Consider the following 19,140-nt stretch of genomic DNA (forward strand, 5'->3'; position numbering starts at 1 on the left):
GACGATCCCACAGACCGAAGGTGTGCAAAGGACTGTGGAATTTTGTCATACTTGAAAGCTTACAATAACTTTACGATTAATACAAATAATGAAGGGAGATGGGTATTTTTACTTAAAAATGGAGCTTTTAGAAATTGCGTACCTCGGCTACCCAAGGTACAAGTTCCTTTTTCTCATGACAACCTTCCAGCAGCTGGATGCTGTGTCCCACCAAACCAAGGGGACGTTCTGTGCTCAGCAGCAGCACCTGCTGACAACCCCAGGAAGCCTGGAAGCATTTCTTACCCAAACCTTTCACTGCTCCAGCATGTGACCAAGTTGCAAATACTCCCTCTGGAGGAGCTTGTTTTACGTTGTCTGCCTCAGCCCAGCAACACGTTTGCTTTTTTAACAGCCAGCAATGAGTTCATTTTCAATTAGGAAGCGCACGCTGCAGTCAGTCCAGCAGTCTGCAATTCTTACGCAGGGGTTCTTGGTGGTTCCCCAGCTCTCCAGCCTTGCCATGTGGGGCCGGGCAGGCTATTAGGGTTTGGAAATTGGCTTCACACATACCGAACGCTCATCTGCTGCAAGCCCAGTATGCCCCCCAGCCCTGCAAAAAGGGCATCTTTTCCCCCAAGGCAGCCACGTGGCCAAAAACACTGATTACAGCCAAAAGTAATAATAAATTCCTTAATTTTCAAGAACTTTTAAGAAGAAATACAGTTTGTAAAATGGGAGATGGGTGCGGGTTGTTATCCTTTAATAATTTTTACTTACTAACAATAGTTTTATGCACATCCCCCAGTTGTTCTCCTACAAAGCAAACAAAATGCAATAATACATCATTAGCTCTGCCAGCCTCCATACCCACTTTCTGATTAATTGTAACCTTTTCCAATACACGATCATAAATGAACAGAGTATGAACTGCGAAGCACAAACTAAATTAACGTGTCAAGGCAGCGCTGGAGATAAATGTGAGCGGGCTGGTGCTCATCCCAGGGAGCTCGCTGCTGTCTGCCTGCTGACTGATGGCACAGCTTCCCCTGATTCTCCTGCAGCTGACACGGGCACAGCTGCTGCTGAGATACGTGGGGAAGACTGAGCCCGGCCAGGGGTAACAGGACAAACCCCAGAAAACTCACAACTTGAGAATACGGCTGGGAATTCAATGCACTTACTGTGCTTTGGATCCAGGGGGTTTACAACGGCTGTTGGGTGTGACTCCGGAGTTGGGTTGGCTCCTGTTAAACCTCAAACTTAAACTCACTGTCCAGCAGCCCTTGCTGAGCTCCTTAATGACTTTTTCACTCTTTTCTGTCATTCTTTCTTTTCAAACAAGTTTTTTTTTTTTTTTTTTTTTTTTAAATAAGGAATAGCAGCAACAATAGTTTTGTATTTCTTCTTTGTTTGCTTTAAGGGTGGTTCTAAGCTGCTTGGTGGGGCTCTTCTGGCTGCAGTCAGAGCATGAATTGCCTCTGCAAAAAACGTGTGCCTCAGACACCTACTTTTTAACAATTAGTCACCTCCATTGTGCTATTTGTAAACTGAAAATACAAAGAATACTATCGTATTTGTCAGGAGATGAAATAAAAAGCAATACCTGGAAAAGCAGAGAGGGCTGAATGAGAAGCCAACACAGCTAGTGGAAAGGCTCTTAAAAACCTCACAGGTTTCAGGCCAGGCTTGATGCATCACTGGGACAGAGGAGAAATCCCAACTTGCTTCCCTGATGAGATAATCCTGAATACTTCCCTAACAACCACAGGATAGTTTGGGATGTACAGGCTGCCTTTTGTTTGGTCACTGGTCTTACCTAGAGGGAGATCTTGTTACTTCTTTACATACACAGCAGTTTCAGAGCCCATGAAATGTCATTTCTTTTGTCAACCAGATGTCAAATGGATGGATAACACCAAACACAGGAGAAAGCCAGGTTGGTTCATCCATTTCATCGGAGACCCAGTGTCTCCACGATCCCTGCTTAACCATTTGCTCTTCTTGACTATAACTTTAGCGTTTCAATTTAGAAACAAAATAAAGAAGCCTATGCAAAATGTTCTGGTGCACCTTACCAACGAATCATGAGGATGACTTTAACTGTGCCTTTCCAGAGGCCACAGAGGCCCTACAAACCCCGAGCAGACCAAGCCAGCCAGCGCTGCCCTACCTTGAGAGTCCTCTGCCCACGCCGCAAACTAAGCTCTGCTGCACGGACATCGTGTCACTGATGAAAATTGAATCACTTGTGACCATAAAGATTTTCCAGCCTCACTTTTACCTATCTTCGTTCAAAAAGCAAAGAAATACTATTTTCAAAGCACAACCACATGGATTTCGGCACAAAAAAAGCTTAACAGTCGACAGGATTCAACTTACTTGTCTAAACCCCACGGATTTTCAAGGTGTGTGATATAATTTTTGAGATGGGACAGACTCCTAAGCCATTTAAACACTGAAAATACATGTTTTAATCATAGCAAAATAAATCCTGACTGATGTCTAGACCACACCGAATAAGCTGTAAAGTGCCATCCTTTCTCAAAATGCCCCTTTACCCTACAGCACTGTGCTCACTTCAACCTGGGGTCAAATTGGCCAATTTTTCAGAGTTATTGTGTCACTGCACAATGTAATAAGAATCCATTTAAACAATTACAAGCTGTCCAGCACTTGTCATTGTCCATGTTTCTTTCAAACCCCACAATACCTTGTCTGCAGTTGAAAATTCGTCACACCACAGCCCAGCAGGGTGTCTCTTGATAGCTGGCCCATGAGACATATCTAACAGAAATGCACAATAGAACAAAATACAGGAAAAAATAACAACAAAAGGCAATGCATGCTTCTAGAAAAATAGTAAAAGCTGCTATGGAGTGGCCAAACCAGGATTTATGTCCTCTAGGGAACAATACTCATTCTTCTTATTGAAAGCTGCTCTTGTACGAGGGCTCATTTCCACACACTGACTGACATGTGCTTTCCTAATTTAGAAGTCGTGTGACTCCCAGTGGATTTTAATGCTCAGTAATTTTCAGCTGAGTAGCTTAAACGCACATATTGTAGCCAGTCACTCCCTATTACCTTACACACAGCACCATGCAGACGGAGTTCCTGCAATGAATTGGTCTGCAGCAGCTCAGGGCACATTAAAATGGGAAAAAAAAAAAAAAAAAAAAACAGCAAACAAAAACAACGACCACCAACCCCTGGAGGTGACTCAAACCATTTCTACCCCTAACGGATAAAAAGACTCCAGATTTTCTGAAGCAGTTAGTTCTTTGGGAGCTCAGCCTGAGAGAATTAATGGTATTCATTTTGCTGGAAATGCTGGATGCCCACAGGGAGAGGATATTAAATAAGGCACCCATGAAGTGAGACACCCCAAATCTCAAGCTACTTCTGAAACTTAAAAGCGGTTGAAATATTTTTCTGAGGTTTTATTATTACGACTATGTTATTACATTCAGTATTTTAAAAAATATAATCTAATTATGAAGAATGTAGCTAAGGACCCAGAAACAGCTACTCTCTTTTAATGATTTGAATGTGCAAAAAAATATTCAGGAAAAGGAAACGCTGCCAACGACAAATGCCATGATCTATCAGGTAAGCAGGGAGAGCAGGGAACCCTGTAGAAAATACCAAAACCAGAGTGGTGAAACAATATGACTTAATGTTTAACAGCGGCATTTCTATGGGCAGGGGTGACTGTACAGTAAGCACTGCAAGGGAAGGACTTGGAAAGTGGCTGAGAACTGCTTGGAAACTTGCTCTGATCGATCACACCGCAGGTTATACCACCTCTGCCTTTTGGGACACTTCCTCAGTGGGCCAACTCTAGCACAGCCTCAGCAAAATAAATGGCATTGCCAGAGAAATAAATGGATTGCCACCAACTTGCAACACAGCAAATGGCACCCTTAGGCATTCAAATCATCTATCTTTTTTTTTTTTTTTCATGTAAAACTTCAGTTTTAACCTTCTGAAACTGAGTTTCTTCCCCTAGGCTGGATGCCGGTCACGAAGCTGGCATTACAGATGCACCAAATGTGCTGCTGGGGGCCTGCAGAGGCACAGCCAGTCACAAGTGTGAGGGGGATTCGAGGGGGACGTACACCTGTGGCAGCAGTTCTTCCCATTCACCTTTTAATTTGTAATATTGCTTTGCAACGAATGATAACCAGAAATGAATCCTGCCTCATGCATTATTAACAGAGAGTCTGATAACAAGACCGTACTTTAGGATGAAACACATCTGACCTGCAAGCGTTTGCCAATAAGCAAAACAAACTTGGATTACTTGATCTGTCAAAATGTCTTTACAATGCAAACAAACGTGTCTGCCAATTATCATACCCACAGCAAGTACCTGGAAGATTAAAATCACGCTTCTTGTTATTACTGTGGGTTTCCTACCTTTGTATTAAGTTTTGTTTTATATCACTCTAACATGAAGGAAAAATATTTCCATGATCCACAATAAAATGCACAAGTATAGATTTTACTTTATTTTTTTATTTCTTACACATTTTGTGTTTTTTTTTTTTTCTTACTCTGCAGAGTGCTGAAAAGCTGGTTTGAAAGTCAATTCCTATCCTATTATCTACTGAATTGGTGTCATGCAATACTCAGTTTCTGAATTAGAAATGAGAATCGATCTCTTCAAGGGTTTGCTAGAGCTTACTGTTTATATCTCCTTCAGAAAGTTTATTCTAAGTTTTTTACACAGAACATGGATTGTTTATACAGCAGTGAATCACCCACCACAATCAACAACTGCATTCAAACAATTCCTCAGCACTGAGTGTTTCAGAGCTGAGGGACCTTGCCCTGTAGACTGTTTTCTCTTATCTCCGAACATCAATTAGGAAGTGATGAGTTTCACCCATTCTCAATTCAACTGGAGATAAAGGGTTCAGGGAGGAACTGAAACCCTTTATGCTGTATCTGTGAAACAGATGTGGAAGTTCAGAGACCAGCCGCAGAAAAGCAAACAAAAACATAATATAAAACTTAGATACAACTGAATGAAATAATTTCTCTTTTATCTCTGTGATTATTTCACTTCTATCTCTGGGCAAGCAGTGCAAATCCAGAAATATGCATGCTACTTTGATTTTTAATTGTTTTCAAGCTTTTAAAGGACTAAAATAGAAATGATTTCTGACTGCATGTAGGTTTTGAACAACTGGGGAGGCTGCTGCATCCTAGATGGTCACCACTGCCACCTTCTATACCCAGGGAAATTGTGGTTGTGGCTTCCAGGCCCTGAACCTTCTTTTTATATCGCTGGAAAACACAAATTTAGTGTACTTGCATCTGGGATTGAAGATTCTTATTAAAGTAAGCAGCAAAAATACACCACCAATTAAGGGGGAGGATTAAAAAAAAAAAAAAGGGAAATCCCTGCATGCTGCCTGTGGTTGTGCTCACTGCTGTTTCCAGGGGCAGGGAGGCTCGTTAGCTCATTCATTCCCAACTTCATTACCGAACAACGCCTACAAAGCTGCTGATACAACTGGGAAATCAAGGGTCAAGCAGGGAAAGTGGCTGCAAAAAGACACATTATGGAAACATGTGCAGCTACCTGGGAGGTGGGGGCCAGGGTTAGCATGCAGTGACAAAAGGGACTGCAAAGTTTGCTGGCTGAGATAAGAAATAAGCATTTGGAGTTCAGATCCAAATGGCAATAATATTTTTACTGGCACAGACTTACTGTTCAGGGTCAAGTGAAGTATTTTGTCTTACCAAGACTTTTATTTCATTTTCACTGTTTTCCTTTTGTTCTTAAATGAAAAGAAACATAAAACTCTATTAATAAGCTCTCATAAAGCACTATTTTAAAAAATGAAAACTCCAAAAATGTCAGCCTAGTTTTTTCCTCAATTTTTTGAACATATGAATCAATAAATTGCATGATTATTTTTTATCTGATATGAAAATTGTCTGTGCTCTACACGGTTACCAGAGAAGATGACTTAGTGTGTGCTTCATGAGGCAATATAAAAGTTTTAGGAAAATGATTTTAAGACGGTCATGATACTCAAATTATTCAAGACGTTGTAAATGAGTAACAATAAAATCTTTACACTATATGCCTGTTAAGCCTCTGCACTCAATGCATACTGCTGAAAACCTATTTTACTCTTTTTAACATGTTTTAAAACTCCTTCCTGCAGCAATTTGTCATAACTATGCTCTTGGAAATCCAAATGATTCAACTATCATGTCCACTGAAAAGTGCTAAGCAAAATGCCTCCACAGAACTGGTGACAATTTCGTCCACCCAAAACCTGCCGTGCTTTAGGGAACAGGATTGCACAGACTTTAACGAGTGGAAGAAAATAAGCCAAAAGACTCTCATGTCCATTGACATTAAGCCTGTCTTCAGTTCCTCTAGGTTGCAAATACTGCATACTGTGAACCCATGTTTAAATTATTTGGGTCAAAATAGGGAACAGACTTCAGAGAGCTGCTCCTTAACGATGAGTATGACGTGGGATGTGTATGAGGAAAACAATTTAGACTCCTCAATCAGTGTACGCAGAGGCTGTGCAGTTCTCAATAGTTACGCTGTTCACAAACCAAAGCTGAATTTGTGACGAACTGAAAACTTTATTTTGTATCGGGGAAAAAACAGGATTTTCCCTACGGAACCAACAAAGGCTGCGAGCCGCCATCACGTTTCAGAGGCTTTCACCACAGCAGGAGGCCCTGCCTAGCGCTAGGCCGCTGCTGGCACAGGCCGCGAGCAGGTGGCCACACCATCTCGCTCAGATTGTTACGTAACTGTGGAAAGAAGAGGCTGTCCTTTCATGAGATGCCTTCCTCCTGTTTGCTGTACCTGATTGCCAAGTTCATTTTCCATCTCTGTGACCGAGGACCCCTAGAATCCCTAAAAATATTCAGTAATGCGACACTTACACCATCTGCCAAGTGATGGCAAACTGAACGACAAAACTGGTGCAAGAGCAGCCATTTCTTCTGCTACAACAAACTCCGAGGTATTACATAAACTCTTGCAACATATTACAGCATACCTTGTACTCTATTCAGCTGGCTTCCTGGGAGAAAAGCTGAAGAAGAATCAACTCCCAAGGCTTTTCACTGCTTAGCAAAAAGCTTCAAGCTCCCCAGCTGGTAAATTAACAGTACATCGGCGAATACACTCAGAAGTTACAAATAATCAATACAATTTCCATTTCCTGCAGGAACCTAAAGCTTTCTGTCTGCTCCCGTAAAGCCAAGGCTACAGAAGGATGTGGGATTATCTGCAAGGGGAAGGACCGCAAATGGGTTTTGCGAAGATCAGGCTCTGCACACCACTTTTGCACTTAAAGTTATGGCACATGGAAAGCCTTCAAAAGCTCCAAAATCATCATCATTATCAGCCCTTTCAAAAACCAGCGTGGATATTCTCATTTTATTATAAACCTGAGCACAGCACTCAGAGAGGACTCACCACCTCCTCCTGCCAAACCGCTGGGCGCGCTGCCAGCTGCAGGAACACGTACACGTGCTTTGCTGGCTGACAGCCTCCGAGCGATGTCTGTGGCCAAAACTTAAGATACGTATTTCTGTGTGTCGAAATATCACAGAGAATAAAAAGATGGAAGGCTACTTGTGTACATGCATTGACACACACAAACACAAAAGCTCACAAGAGCCAAGTACCTCCTCCCAGTTAGGTTCAAAGTTTTCCACTGAGACCTCCTCCAGCATCAAGGCCACCCCTGCTCTTGGTGCATTTTCTCCTCTGGACAGCTCCGGGTGTTGGGATATGCCCCCAACAGCTCTGGGAGCTGGAAGCCAGCAGCATGCAGCACCTGCGCGTGGAGCTGCAGGAAATGCTGCACTGCCCAGCCTCTACAGAAGAGGTCAAGGCATGCCTCTGCCATTCCGACCACGTTCCTAAAGTATTATTACAAAAATATAGCCCCAGACAACAAACAGAGCCTGCACTGGAAGGCAGCCCCTCTCTGTGCCCCCGGGTGGGTGGCAGGGCACTGCTCCTGGTGGCACTGCCACACACCACAGACACAGCACAGCCCCACCGCTGGCTCTGCCACCTGTCCGTCCACGTAAAAAATCACAGTACAAGGGGGCCGACCCAGCCTTCAGTTGCTCTGACTTGTGTAATCACCGGCAGCACACAGCCTTTTTTTCTAAATTATTTTCAGCTTCCTCAGGATAAATGCAGGAAGAAGTCGTGGACAGCTTTTAAAATGATTATGTAAAACAGTGGGCTGTACAATACCTCTTCCAGTAGCTCCCCCGTAGTACTCTGAAGGTTCATTACCTTCAGAGTACAGGTAATGAATCTGTTATTATAACCACTATTTCTCCTTATTATGTATATGTTAGATGGTTTAAATGGAAATAAGATAACCTCATCTCCCTGTGTTCCTTACTTGTGGCATGTCCTTGAAAGTAACCAATGCTCAGGACTCCAAAAGCTGAAGGCTCAGCTCGCCCACGTATGAGATGTGATATGAATAAATCAGTGCAAAGTCCATGTGAGCTTTTCCTCTCTTGCTTGTGGGGGCTCAGGCTGCAAAAGCTGTATCTGCAGTGGAGCTGCCAAGCAGACCTACACTACCCTCGGTGCCATTTAAAAATCAGTTGAATCAGTATATTGTTTTTTTTTTTCAAATGTCAAATATGCAGCAAAGTATTTTATTGAGAAATTAAAAAAAAAAAAAAGTGTATTTATGATGGATGTTACCCGATGAGAGCAGAGATGGGTGCCTGCTGCTGTGTGTTTCGTACCTCCCTGAAAGTCATCTTTGCATCCAATTATCTGTGTCCTGGTGCAGAGCGGTCTCATTGCAGCCTTTTGCTTCCTGGCTCATCATTTGGGTCCCAATTGAACCGCTGGTGGCTTCAACAGGAGAGAGCCCTGACCCTAGAAAGAGCCACCGGCTTCTCTATTTCTCTCTATGGATATCAGGATGTGAAAAATAACCCTTAATGGTGACAGCACATGCAAAAGCAGGGGTGAGAGGGCAGGTGGTTGACTTTGTTTCAGAAAGCTTATTTCCCTTTCTTTGTAACACAAGCTAGAAGAGATATTGCACAGAAACCCGAAGTGACTACTCTTTTTACAGAATAAAGGCTAAATGAAAAGCAGAAAGATTAATGTAGGGATACACTGCTTTCTGTAGCACTGCAGCTTTGCACCCAACCCTTTAAACAGGAGCTCTCCACATTGTTTTTCAGCGATAACGATGTGCAACTGAACATTAATCATCTGTTTGCCAAACAGCTTGCCCAACACCTTTCTCCTTGCATGGGATCTGTTCTGGAGCCAGCTCCACCCCACTATCACACTGTGCTTCAGCAGATGCTGAGTCCTCACTCAAAAAGAAATTTGCTGGGGAAGTGAGCTGGGAATAAACAGGGGTAAGAACAGCTCCAGCCACTCAGCACACCAGTGCCTGCTTCCTTCCCGTTCATTGCCGCTGTCTCCCACATCTCAATGGAAAATGAAGCCTCAGCAACATAAACCCTGTTCCTTCATCAAGATCTTGTGAACCCGGTGGGTTGTAAAGAAGCACAAAGGCAGGGCTGGACATTATCTGCTCTGAATCCAGCAGAGCTCATGTTCATCAGAAGGGAAAAACAATGATGGAAATTTCTGCCTTGGAAAATCCCAGAGCCAATATTAGTAAATAAAGGCTGATTTAATTACCAACATGTGCATTTTTTTCTGCCTTCTGCAGGAGTACACTCCCGTGGGGATGAATCAATCCCACTAACATGCAAAACCACAACTCACCTTTCAGCCCATTAATAGACAGCTTTCTAATTCAGAGGAAAAGGCAAGTTACAAGCAGAGCAGAACAGCAATAATCTGAAAGCGATCATCTGAAATGCTCCACTGATCTCTGCTCCACGAAACAAAGAGATTTTTTTCTCCTTTTCCCCCCAATGACAGCTTTCCAGTGCTGCTGGCATCCATCACATGTGCAGAGGCAAATGCCTCCACACTTGGTAATAATCAGAGCAAGGAAGTTACAGATGGGGGGAGGAGGAACTAGGCTTTTTTTCTTTTTTTTTTTTTTCTCTTGGCTAAAGGCATACTTAAAATCTGAAGAGTGTGTGAGGGGAACTTTGCAGCATCTTCCCGCTCCATTTCCCCTTTCCGAGCAGCGCCAGGCATCCCTGCAGCTCCTGCACACTGCCTGTTTTCCAGAGCTCTCAGTTTTGCCCTGCCTCTGCTCCCCGTGCCCACACTGCACTGGGGCTGCTTCCCAAGGGGCCTCTTCCATCAGCTCTTACCTGTCCTCCCCGCACTGCTCCTCATTTCCTTATTTCTGCAAAACCACCTCCCATGCACTCTCCAGACTTCATCTAAAACCCCCTCACACCTCCAGCTCCGTCCCTATGCTCCCCCTCACCTCCATTTACCCACAGCTAAGTTACTCCCCTCCACATTTTTGACCCCTGATGTTTGCCGCAAAATAACGAAAGTTCACAGAACTGACCCCAGGAGAACAGCTTTTCATGGTAATAACACAGAAAGGATTTTCCTTGGTGTCATCATATGCTAGGAGGAATAAATACAGAACAAAGCAATACAGATGCAAAGAGGCACTGCAGGGGATAGGTAGGAAATATATACAAATTATGATGAGAACATCAAATGAAAAGAAAAACAAATGTAAAAGAAACCACTAGATGCCTAAAATCAGGACGAAATATTAATAAATTATTAACCTGTCTGATTTCAGGACAGGTGCTGTAACTTTTTTACGTAGGGAATCAGCTTTCTAAAGTCGAAGACACTGAGGCTTTATCAATCAGTGTACTTTGATGGAATCTGATCTGTAAAATGATCAATTACATTGCAGAAACAAAAGAGGGGGTTAATTCAAGCTTCTCCGGGGAAGAGTTTTTTTGTTTTGTTTTTTTGAAAGATGGCAGTACGGTCTTCCACTCTGGCTAATCCCTTCAGTTTAAAAAAATCTTCAATGAGAGAAAAATGACGATGGGGCAGCACAGATGAAATTTTCCTACGGATGCATCAAAGCAAAAACTTGCAGGTCAGCTTGCTTTCAGCTGGGAGAAACACAGACAAAAACTGCAATCAGTCTGCGATTCATATGGATGAATCAGATGGCGATGATTCAGACGGAATTATTGACCGAATTAGCCTAATGAAAAACCCTGCTCAGAGGAAGGCAGAAGTCCCCGACTTGGTTTTGGCAGAAGGCAAAATACCAGCTTACAGGCCTGGTTTGCCAAGGGTCTCTGTGGTGAGAGCGGAAGGTGGACTCTCAGAGAAACTATCTCCATTGTTTCGCATTTTGCTCCCAAAGCTTCCCCTTTCCTCCTTTGCTGCCCCATGTTGTCCACGCACCTTCATGCTGTTAATGCCCAGTTATGACTCGAACACTGCCTTTAAGCTTCTGAGTCACCAATGGTTATTTAGGTCAATACATTTGTCTCTTCTGCTCTTCTGAATATTTATGGGTTTTGGTGTTTTTCCTCTTCCTTTGGTCCCACTGTAGCTCCTTTCTGAGCTTCCTCTTGCAGAGCAACAAATGCCAGGCACACCACACACTGTGCTGCCCATCTGCTTCCTGCTGACACCTTTCCTCTTCGCCCTGCGCTTCAGCTGCTCGCTGCTTTGTATGATCTCCGTGGCAAGGTTTTCTCATTATTAAGTCCACCTATCCTGCTGAACCAGAAAATAGGAAGAGCAGCACCATCCGCCAGCAGAGCCACCGATACACAGCTTTCTCTGGTGCTCGTCAGCACCAAGCTTTTTCACCCCGACACAAACCACTGGGGAAAACTGCAGCACATAGATACCAACGTGAGTGGAGGTGGAGGCTGAGGGGACAGGTGTGTAACAGAAAATTGGGTAAGGCCAGAAGAGAAGGCGCTGAATCGATCGAGTAGCTTTGACTTGACCCGGTACTGAAGGGGAAAGCCAAGGGAGCAGCTCTTGCATGGCAAGGAGGAGGATTTGTGCGGCCCCATTTTACAGGGGATGAAGCGACGGTAGCAGAATTAACTCCGCATCACGTGGTGGCTGCTGCGGGTCCGTTTTGCTGGGTCTGCCCTGAATATTTCTCCCAGCACCCTGATTGCTCAGAATGGAATTTATTACAGACAGGCAAAGCCTCAGCAGCTCCCTTCCCCCAGCAGGAAGGCTTCATAAATCCATAAAACCCCTTCAAGCTTAGCATTTTCTCCTATCTCTCTCTCGCTGTTGGAAGTAAGGCTTGCTGAGATCGGTAAGTCTCCATCTCCATCTGTGGCCCCGGGATGCCAGAAGCCACCCAGAGCATGTGGTTGATCCGGGTCTCTCTGCGAAAAACGAGCCTGCAGCTGGCTTCTAGGAAACCCATTTATAGAGGAGAAGCCAAAGGGGGCTCACTTTCTGCCAGGGTTTGGTGAAGGACTTCCACCCGTTTGGAGTGCCCGTGCTCTATCCCATGCTTTTCCTTTCTTTGAAGGAGAAATCTGCTTTCACGGCTGCCTCCATGGAAACAGCAACTGCGTGGTGTTGGTGATGCTCCAGACTTGACGTGCTTGGTTCAAACACGGGAATCTGCATTTCTTAACCGCGGAGCCCTGAGAAGTCGAGCTGGGATTGGAGAGCCTGGCCTGGTCTCTTCACGTTTGTTTGTCACTGCCAGCAAAGACCCCGTGGCTCAACTCTTACCCCTGTACCACCTGTGCAAGCTGACCGCTGACGAATGGGCCCCTTTGGGCCTCAGATAAGCTTAAGTGGAGGGACTAGATGAAACTTTTAATTTGCACACTTCATTAACTTGGGCGGCATTAACGCAGTTCCTGGACTATCAAAGTGGTTAATGGAGGTGAAACCAAGTGCTCAGTTTCTTTCCTGAAATGAGCTTCAAGACCAAACATTCAGTAAATTTAAATGAAAAGTAAAGAAATTTTCTCCAGTTTTCCGTCTGAAGAGGGAAAAAACACTTCTACCATTACCCTGCTTTGGCTGGTTTGTGTGATTAACCCAATATTTCCCCAGCTGAACTGCAGCTACACATCCCCTTTCCCTCCAGGGAAGGTGGGTGATGAAAGACTCGAAGGCTCAGTTCTGGGAGGTATCTTCCTTTCATGGCAGTGACACTAATTCACATTACACCGTACTGAGTCCACTCAAATAGATTTAAGAGAGACAATAAAAAATGATTTTAACAAGACAACCACTACATCCTAATGTTAGAGAACTGTTCTGCTCGTGGACACCCTGAAATTTTTTATTTTATGTTAAAAATGGGATCAAGCTTGCTTCACATGCCCTGTTGGATTTGGCCCCAGTACCCTGCTGCATTCCTTGGGAAGGTCGCAGCCAGTGGGAAAATGCAGCAACACTTACACCACTCCTGAGCTCAACTTCCAAAAGAGGGTAAGTGACTCCTTAGGCGCCTTGAAACATCCCCTAATCTGTGGCTTTCAGACTATTGAAGAGGATGCAGGGCAGCTGCACAAAGTGAGCACAGGTAGAGAAGTGGGGATTTGCCCTCTGGCTTGGGAAAATCGGCCAAGTGTAATGAAGCGCACAGCTTTCCTATGATCATTTGTTCAGCTCCATAAATCCCAGGGCATAAATCAGGCTGTCAGGGAGAGCAGCTGTGGAGGGCTCTCTGCAGGAGCAGAAAAGACGCTACGACCACCTCGAGCATCACAGCGTGCTGCTGGGAGCCACACTGAGTGCTGCACCCAACGCTCCTCCGGTTTTTACATCACTTTCCTGCCACTGACTTAAAAGGAGTTGCCCAGTTGTAATGCTGTAAGGACCAGCAGAATGAGGCTCGGTGGCAGCTTGTGGTGAATATTAGGAAAACATAAAAGTCAACCCTCTCTAATTGTCCTTCACTCAACAGTACCTATTGCAATTACTGTTATTACGGCAAAGATTTTGAAATAGCTGCCAGAAACACAACCAGGGATTGCAGATGCTGCAGCTTTCCACCAGTAAATGTTTTACTTGCTGACAAATACTTCCCTTCTGAAAACAGAAACACCACCTACAGCGGTATGCAGCCAGCAGCCACAGGCTGCTCTGGATTTGCAGGAGCGTGCGCTGCAAGCAAGGACAGAGCTGGCAAACAAGGAGAAATACACGACGAAGGCCCCAGGGAGCTCACAGAGGACAGGCTGAGCACAAACCCACCTTGGGGCTGAGCCGACCGGGAGGTCTCATCCCACGGCGCTGAGAATCACAGGACCAGCGTGTTGGAGCTCACGGCGACTGCGGGCTGAAGAAACGTCTCCTGTGAGGGCAACTGCTCAGCCCAGCTGGAAAGCACTCTTCCTATTGGGAACAATGAAAAAACGGTTAGAGAAATGAAGTCAGGAGAGACCAACAGAAAGATCAGCCATGTGTCTAATGAAAACTGAAACAGACGTTTTCTGTTTCTTCTTTTTTTTTTTTTTTTTTCCCAAATGGGCATAGCATATTTGTCAAAAATACAGTTGGAGGATCTGAAGGTACTTACAGACGTGGGCTGCATTTGGCTGCTTCCCTAGAAATGCAGGTATAATTAGTGAAACCACTGACGGGGAAAGGGTGATGACTGCTCCCATGGCAAGTGGCTGCAATGCTTAGCTGCGGTGGGAGAAGCAGGTCCAGATCTCTTCAAGGTCTTACTCAAAGCAGGGATTTAACAGAGGATCTCCAGAAGGAGTCTCCTCACCAGGACTACCAAGGTACTGGTGTCTCTGTCTCCTCATAACACTGAAAAGTTCAGAGACTGAGGCTGGGACTGGGTCAGCCACCCACCAGCAGCACAGCTCAAGCCTTTCCTCCCACCTCTGCCAAGAAAGAGCTCCGTCCCTCGCAGGGTTGCTGCTCAGGATCCCAGGAGCAGCAAAGCACGCTTCACACCCACCAAAGCCAACAGAAAGGACAGGTGGCTCCAGCAGGAACAAACCCTATGGGTCCTACACCGTTGGCCAAGAGCTTCAAGACTCAACCTCCAGCACCAAACTGCTGCTGCGCGCTGGGAGCCCTGCGGGATGAAGCCCCACTGCTCCCACCTCACCCCCCAGCAGAGTTACATGGACGACTCCAGCACCGAGCAGCAATGATCCCTTCAACGAGGAATGGTGTTTCTACACACAGGGGAAAGCTCTGAACGCTTCGTAAAAACCACCTGGGCAAGTCCCCAGCTCAGACGCACAGAGCAGGCTGAGGGGATTTATGCCCTGATCCTACCCGCATGTGTGCGTATGCGTAACTTTATTCCTGCTGTCCAGTCTTACAAGAGTTAATGGGACTTACCCTACACTTAAAGCAAGGCAGCTACCAAAGCTCACGGGACCAAGGTCTGATTTTCTCCAAGGCAAGAAGCGGCTTCATTTGCCAACAGCTTTCACAGGAAGGTAAGTTTTCTGGGGGGCAGCTCTTTGCCATAGGTTCTGACTATTTAAAACAACTTCAGAACGCCACTGCCACAGTCACTTTAACGAGCACCGACCAAATTAATATTAAAAATGACTTAGTGCATAATTCATGTCCTCCAGAAACCATCTCTTACTCAACAGGCAAGCTGACCAGCCATATATTTTACATCACCTTCTCATTTTCTTAGAAACAACGTGCTACTTCAGGAGGTATCTCCACGTATTTGTGTTTTACTTCTAGCCTGGACAATGCACAGCTCCCTGCCAGGGTCCTCGGTGTCAAGAGAAGTCCAGGGGGACCACCTGGGACGGGCAGCGGCAGATTGCCAGTTCGCACAGGAGGGAGTTAGGCCAGGTTTATAACCAGGTGGAAGCAGATCACGGCAGGATCTCTGTAATATGTGTACGAGTATATAATGCTCTACTTAATTTTTGTACGCGTCTCCTGTGGATGCTTTAGCCCAGGAATTTACAGCAGCAATGTTTCGAAAGCAGTCAATTTTATGCAAGTATCAGAGAAAGTACTTGGGAAACACCTACCCCGATAAACATTAGAACTGGTACTAGGAACACAGCTGGGAAAGCTTGTGGCACCTTCAAAACCTTCCTTCGGTCCCCTCGTACCGAGCTGAGGACCCCGATCCCCCAGAGACCTGTAGCTGTATTCACAGGTTCAGCTTTCCTTTTGTCAAGGCAGAGCAGCAGTCCCGTGTTCCACCCAGTAAAGGTGGATGTTCGCTTCAAGTGATTCAATTACATCACTGAAGAGATGCAGTACCTCATCAGGACAGTGTGTCGTGAAGGAAGGTACAGAAATTAAATAAAAGCCGTGAAAATCTGGGTATCGTACTGCTGAATTTTTTAAAAATAAATCCAGGATCGTGGTATGTTTTACACTTAATTAAATGTCCGAGTTGGTGTTTATTAACAGTCAGCTCTGAGGCCCCTGGATAAAATAAGATGGACTCTGAATTAAAAACGTTGGTTTAGACAGCCCGTACTACCTAGTCTGAAAGTCATGCCACATTCAGGGAAAAGGTCCCACACATGTGGTGTGGGATGATTTGAGTGAGATAACAAGCAGACCCCAAAATTCATAACTGGGAAGGCTGTTTTTCAAGAGCAGAAATACATAAATAAAACCTTGTTTGCAGGCTTTTATCATGGCAAAGCACTACCTGCTGGTTAGGATGGGGCAGGGCTGCCTACGCGCTCAGCCACGTGTCCAATGCAGGAGGTGTCCGAGCAGACAAACACCTGCAGCCATCCTCCCGTGACACCTCCACCACGTCAAACCTCGCTGTCAGGCCTTAATGACCTTCATTTCAGGGAGGCAAGGAGACGTCCCTCTCTTCTTCGGTTTTACAAGGCGAGCCAACGCTCCAAATGTAGGTTAGACCAGGAAGGGAATACTGTAAGACTTCCTCAAGTGGTTTGAGGAATGGAGACCCAGAGTGGCTTAATTAAGGTTAAATAATCAAGTTCAACTTCGCATAATTAAAGTTAACCCCTATCAGAATTAATAGGTCAAAAATAATAAACTGCATGAGAAGAATAAGAAAGCCAGTCCAGAAAGTCCTACAGGCAGGAGCTTGGCTATTCAAGTACCAAAGCTTGGCACTCACACTAGCAGGAAAATGGACTCTTGGAAGACTCATGTCCAGGAGCAAAAAGCACCAGGAAAACAGCAGGAAAATGAAGGCAGTGGAAATTCAAGCTTCAAAGATTTTCCAAGCAGAAAAACATCCGGCTTCAGAAGTCTTTTTGTAGTTGTTTAAATTAGTTCCATGAAGATTGAAGAGTAAAGGCTGAAAATAAGATTGGTGCAGCAAGGAGGAAAAGATTTAGGAATCAAAGGATACAATACAGCGTTCACACGTGGAAAAAAAATGATGATAAAGACTTTGCTGGAGAATCTTTGCAGCAGTTTTCATCGTAAGTGGTATTTGGACAAGTCATGCACCATGTCCCTGATGACTATTGCACAGACAGGTCATCACAGACAAATCAACCAAAATGCATCAGAGAAGTGCATAGAAACAACAGCAGCTCCTGCCTGAGAGATCCCAAAAGACACAAGAGGCTGAAAAAGAGGAGAACGTTAAGAAGAGTTGAGACATCCGAGAGTTTTGCTCACTGCCTTTTTGATGATGCTATCTGCCTTTTCTTCTAGGATATTTTAATTATTGAGAAAGCAGTGGCTTTAATTGCTAGAAAACACTGCGCATGCAGCGGGCTCAGAGCTGTATCCTAGAAATTAGGAATAAAACCTTTTAGCTCTATCTACATAAACACTAATTGGCATTCTTTTCTGCTCTATCTTGAAAATTACAACGACCGAGAGATGACCTGGTATCGTTACAAACCCCTGCAGAGAAGCAGCTACATGTCTCGTGCAAAAAGCAATCCAAATGCGCTGGTTTAGTTTGTGAGATATTCTGTAAGCAGGTCTGTTTAACCCCCAGTGGCAGGTGATGCCAAGGCGAACAGTCCTGTTGATCAAGGTATTTCAAGAGCTAGCGAGTGCAAGGCAGAAAGGCAACCACGTGGGTTCAGGGCAGCAAGACCGTTTCTGATTGCATGAGCAGGAAAATGGTGCCAGGATCAGCCAAGCCTCTGGTGCTGGGGCTGCTAATGGCATCCAAGCATTCACAGCAGATCTCAGTGCCTCAGGAGGTGTGTGATCAGATATCCTTAAATACACCGGTCCCTCTGCATTGCTCTTAAGCAAGTTCGTATCAAGGTGCACCCTTCACCTGCCGTCCTCCCCACCTGCACTCCTGATGCACAGAAGTGTCCTGAGTGCTCCCCAGAATAACTCACTGAGCTCAAAGAACAATCGCAGGTAAGCAGAACTTCTCCAAATCGGTCACTGGCCACACTGGCTAAGACTGTGCATGTGCCCAGCAGGCAGGGAATAGCTGCTTGCCATCCTCTGCCCATATCCCAAATGCAAGCTGCAAAACTCAGCCGGGCATCCTGGAAGGCTCTTTGAGGTCTGAGTGCTGAAGTCAGCAGCAGTTGCTTTTTTTCTTCCCCTTTAACACGATGACAAACCCCCTTGATTCAACCAGAGGAGTGCCTGCATCAGGCACCCAGAGACATCACCGCTTAATCCCTTTTTCCTCCTCATCCGTGCACATCTGGGACAGCTGCACTGAAGTCAACAGGCTCGCAGCAGCTGCCATGACCGACCGCATCCCTAAACTCTCCCATTTCTTCCTCATTAATTTGGCGTGGGCAAACGAGAGCTGCTGCTGCTTTCTGTGACCATGATGGGGTGGTGCATCGCTTCCTATAAACCAGAGGGAGAGCTGCTGCAGACACAACTCTCCCATCTCCGTGAGCTCCTTGAGGCGCTGCTGACCCACCGGGAGATGCAGAGGAACCAGCCAGGACACGAAAGGTGAGTGAGACAGAAAGGCAGCCCCTCAGCAGCCTCTGGTCCTGCCGCATTCCCCACACCTTGACATGAAGCCACAGCGAGCAGGGCAGCCAGCACGGCCGGTGCTGCTTCCCCGAGGGCTTTAATCCCCCCCAGCTGGGCCCTTCTCTCCGCGCCACAGAGCTGCTTTTCTCGGCGGGCAGCCGACTGCCAGATGCGCAGCGGGGACGTCGGGCCTCTTCACGTGGTTATCCCTTTCTCCCCAGGAAGGATTTAGTTTACTGAGGTTGCTGCTGAGAGACTTCAGTTTCCTCGGGAGGTACAACCCCTCTTGTATCTTCCAAACGTCGCCAGTTTCCGTAACACCGCAGAAAGCTTTCCCA

General features: G+C 45.5%; 1 protein-coding gene across 3 annotated transcripts in view; it reads right to left on the reverse strand.

The window, feature by feature from the left end:
- PAK5 (p21 (RAC1) activated kinase 5) overlaps positions 1–19,140 on the reverse strand; it is an 80,003-nt gene that overhangs the window by 42,221 nt on the left and 18,642 nt on the right. For all 3 annotated transcript variants that reach the window (XM_027455566.3, XM_072035252.1, XM_038176938.2), the window contains one exon: positions 14,141–14,281. The gene's annotated coding sequence lies outside the window, so the exon portion shown is untranslated. The remainder of the gene's footprint in view (positions 1–14,140; positions 14,282–19,140) is intronic.

Source organism: Anas platyrhynchos, chromosome 3 (assembly GCF_047663525.1).
Source record: "Anas platyrhynchos isolate ZD024472 breed Pekin duck chromosome 3, IASCAAS_PekinDuck_T2T, whole genome shotgun sequence".
NCBI lineage: Eukaryota > Metazoa > Chordata > Aves > Anseriformes > Anatidae > Anas > Anas platyrhynchos.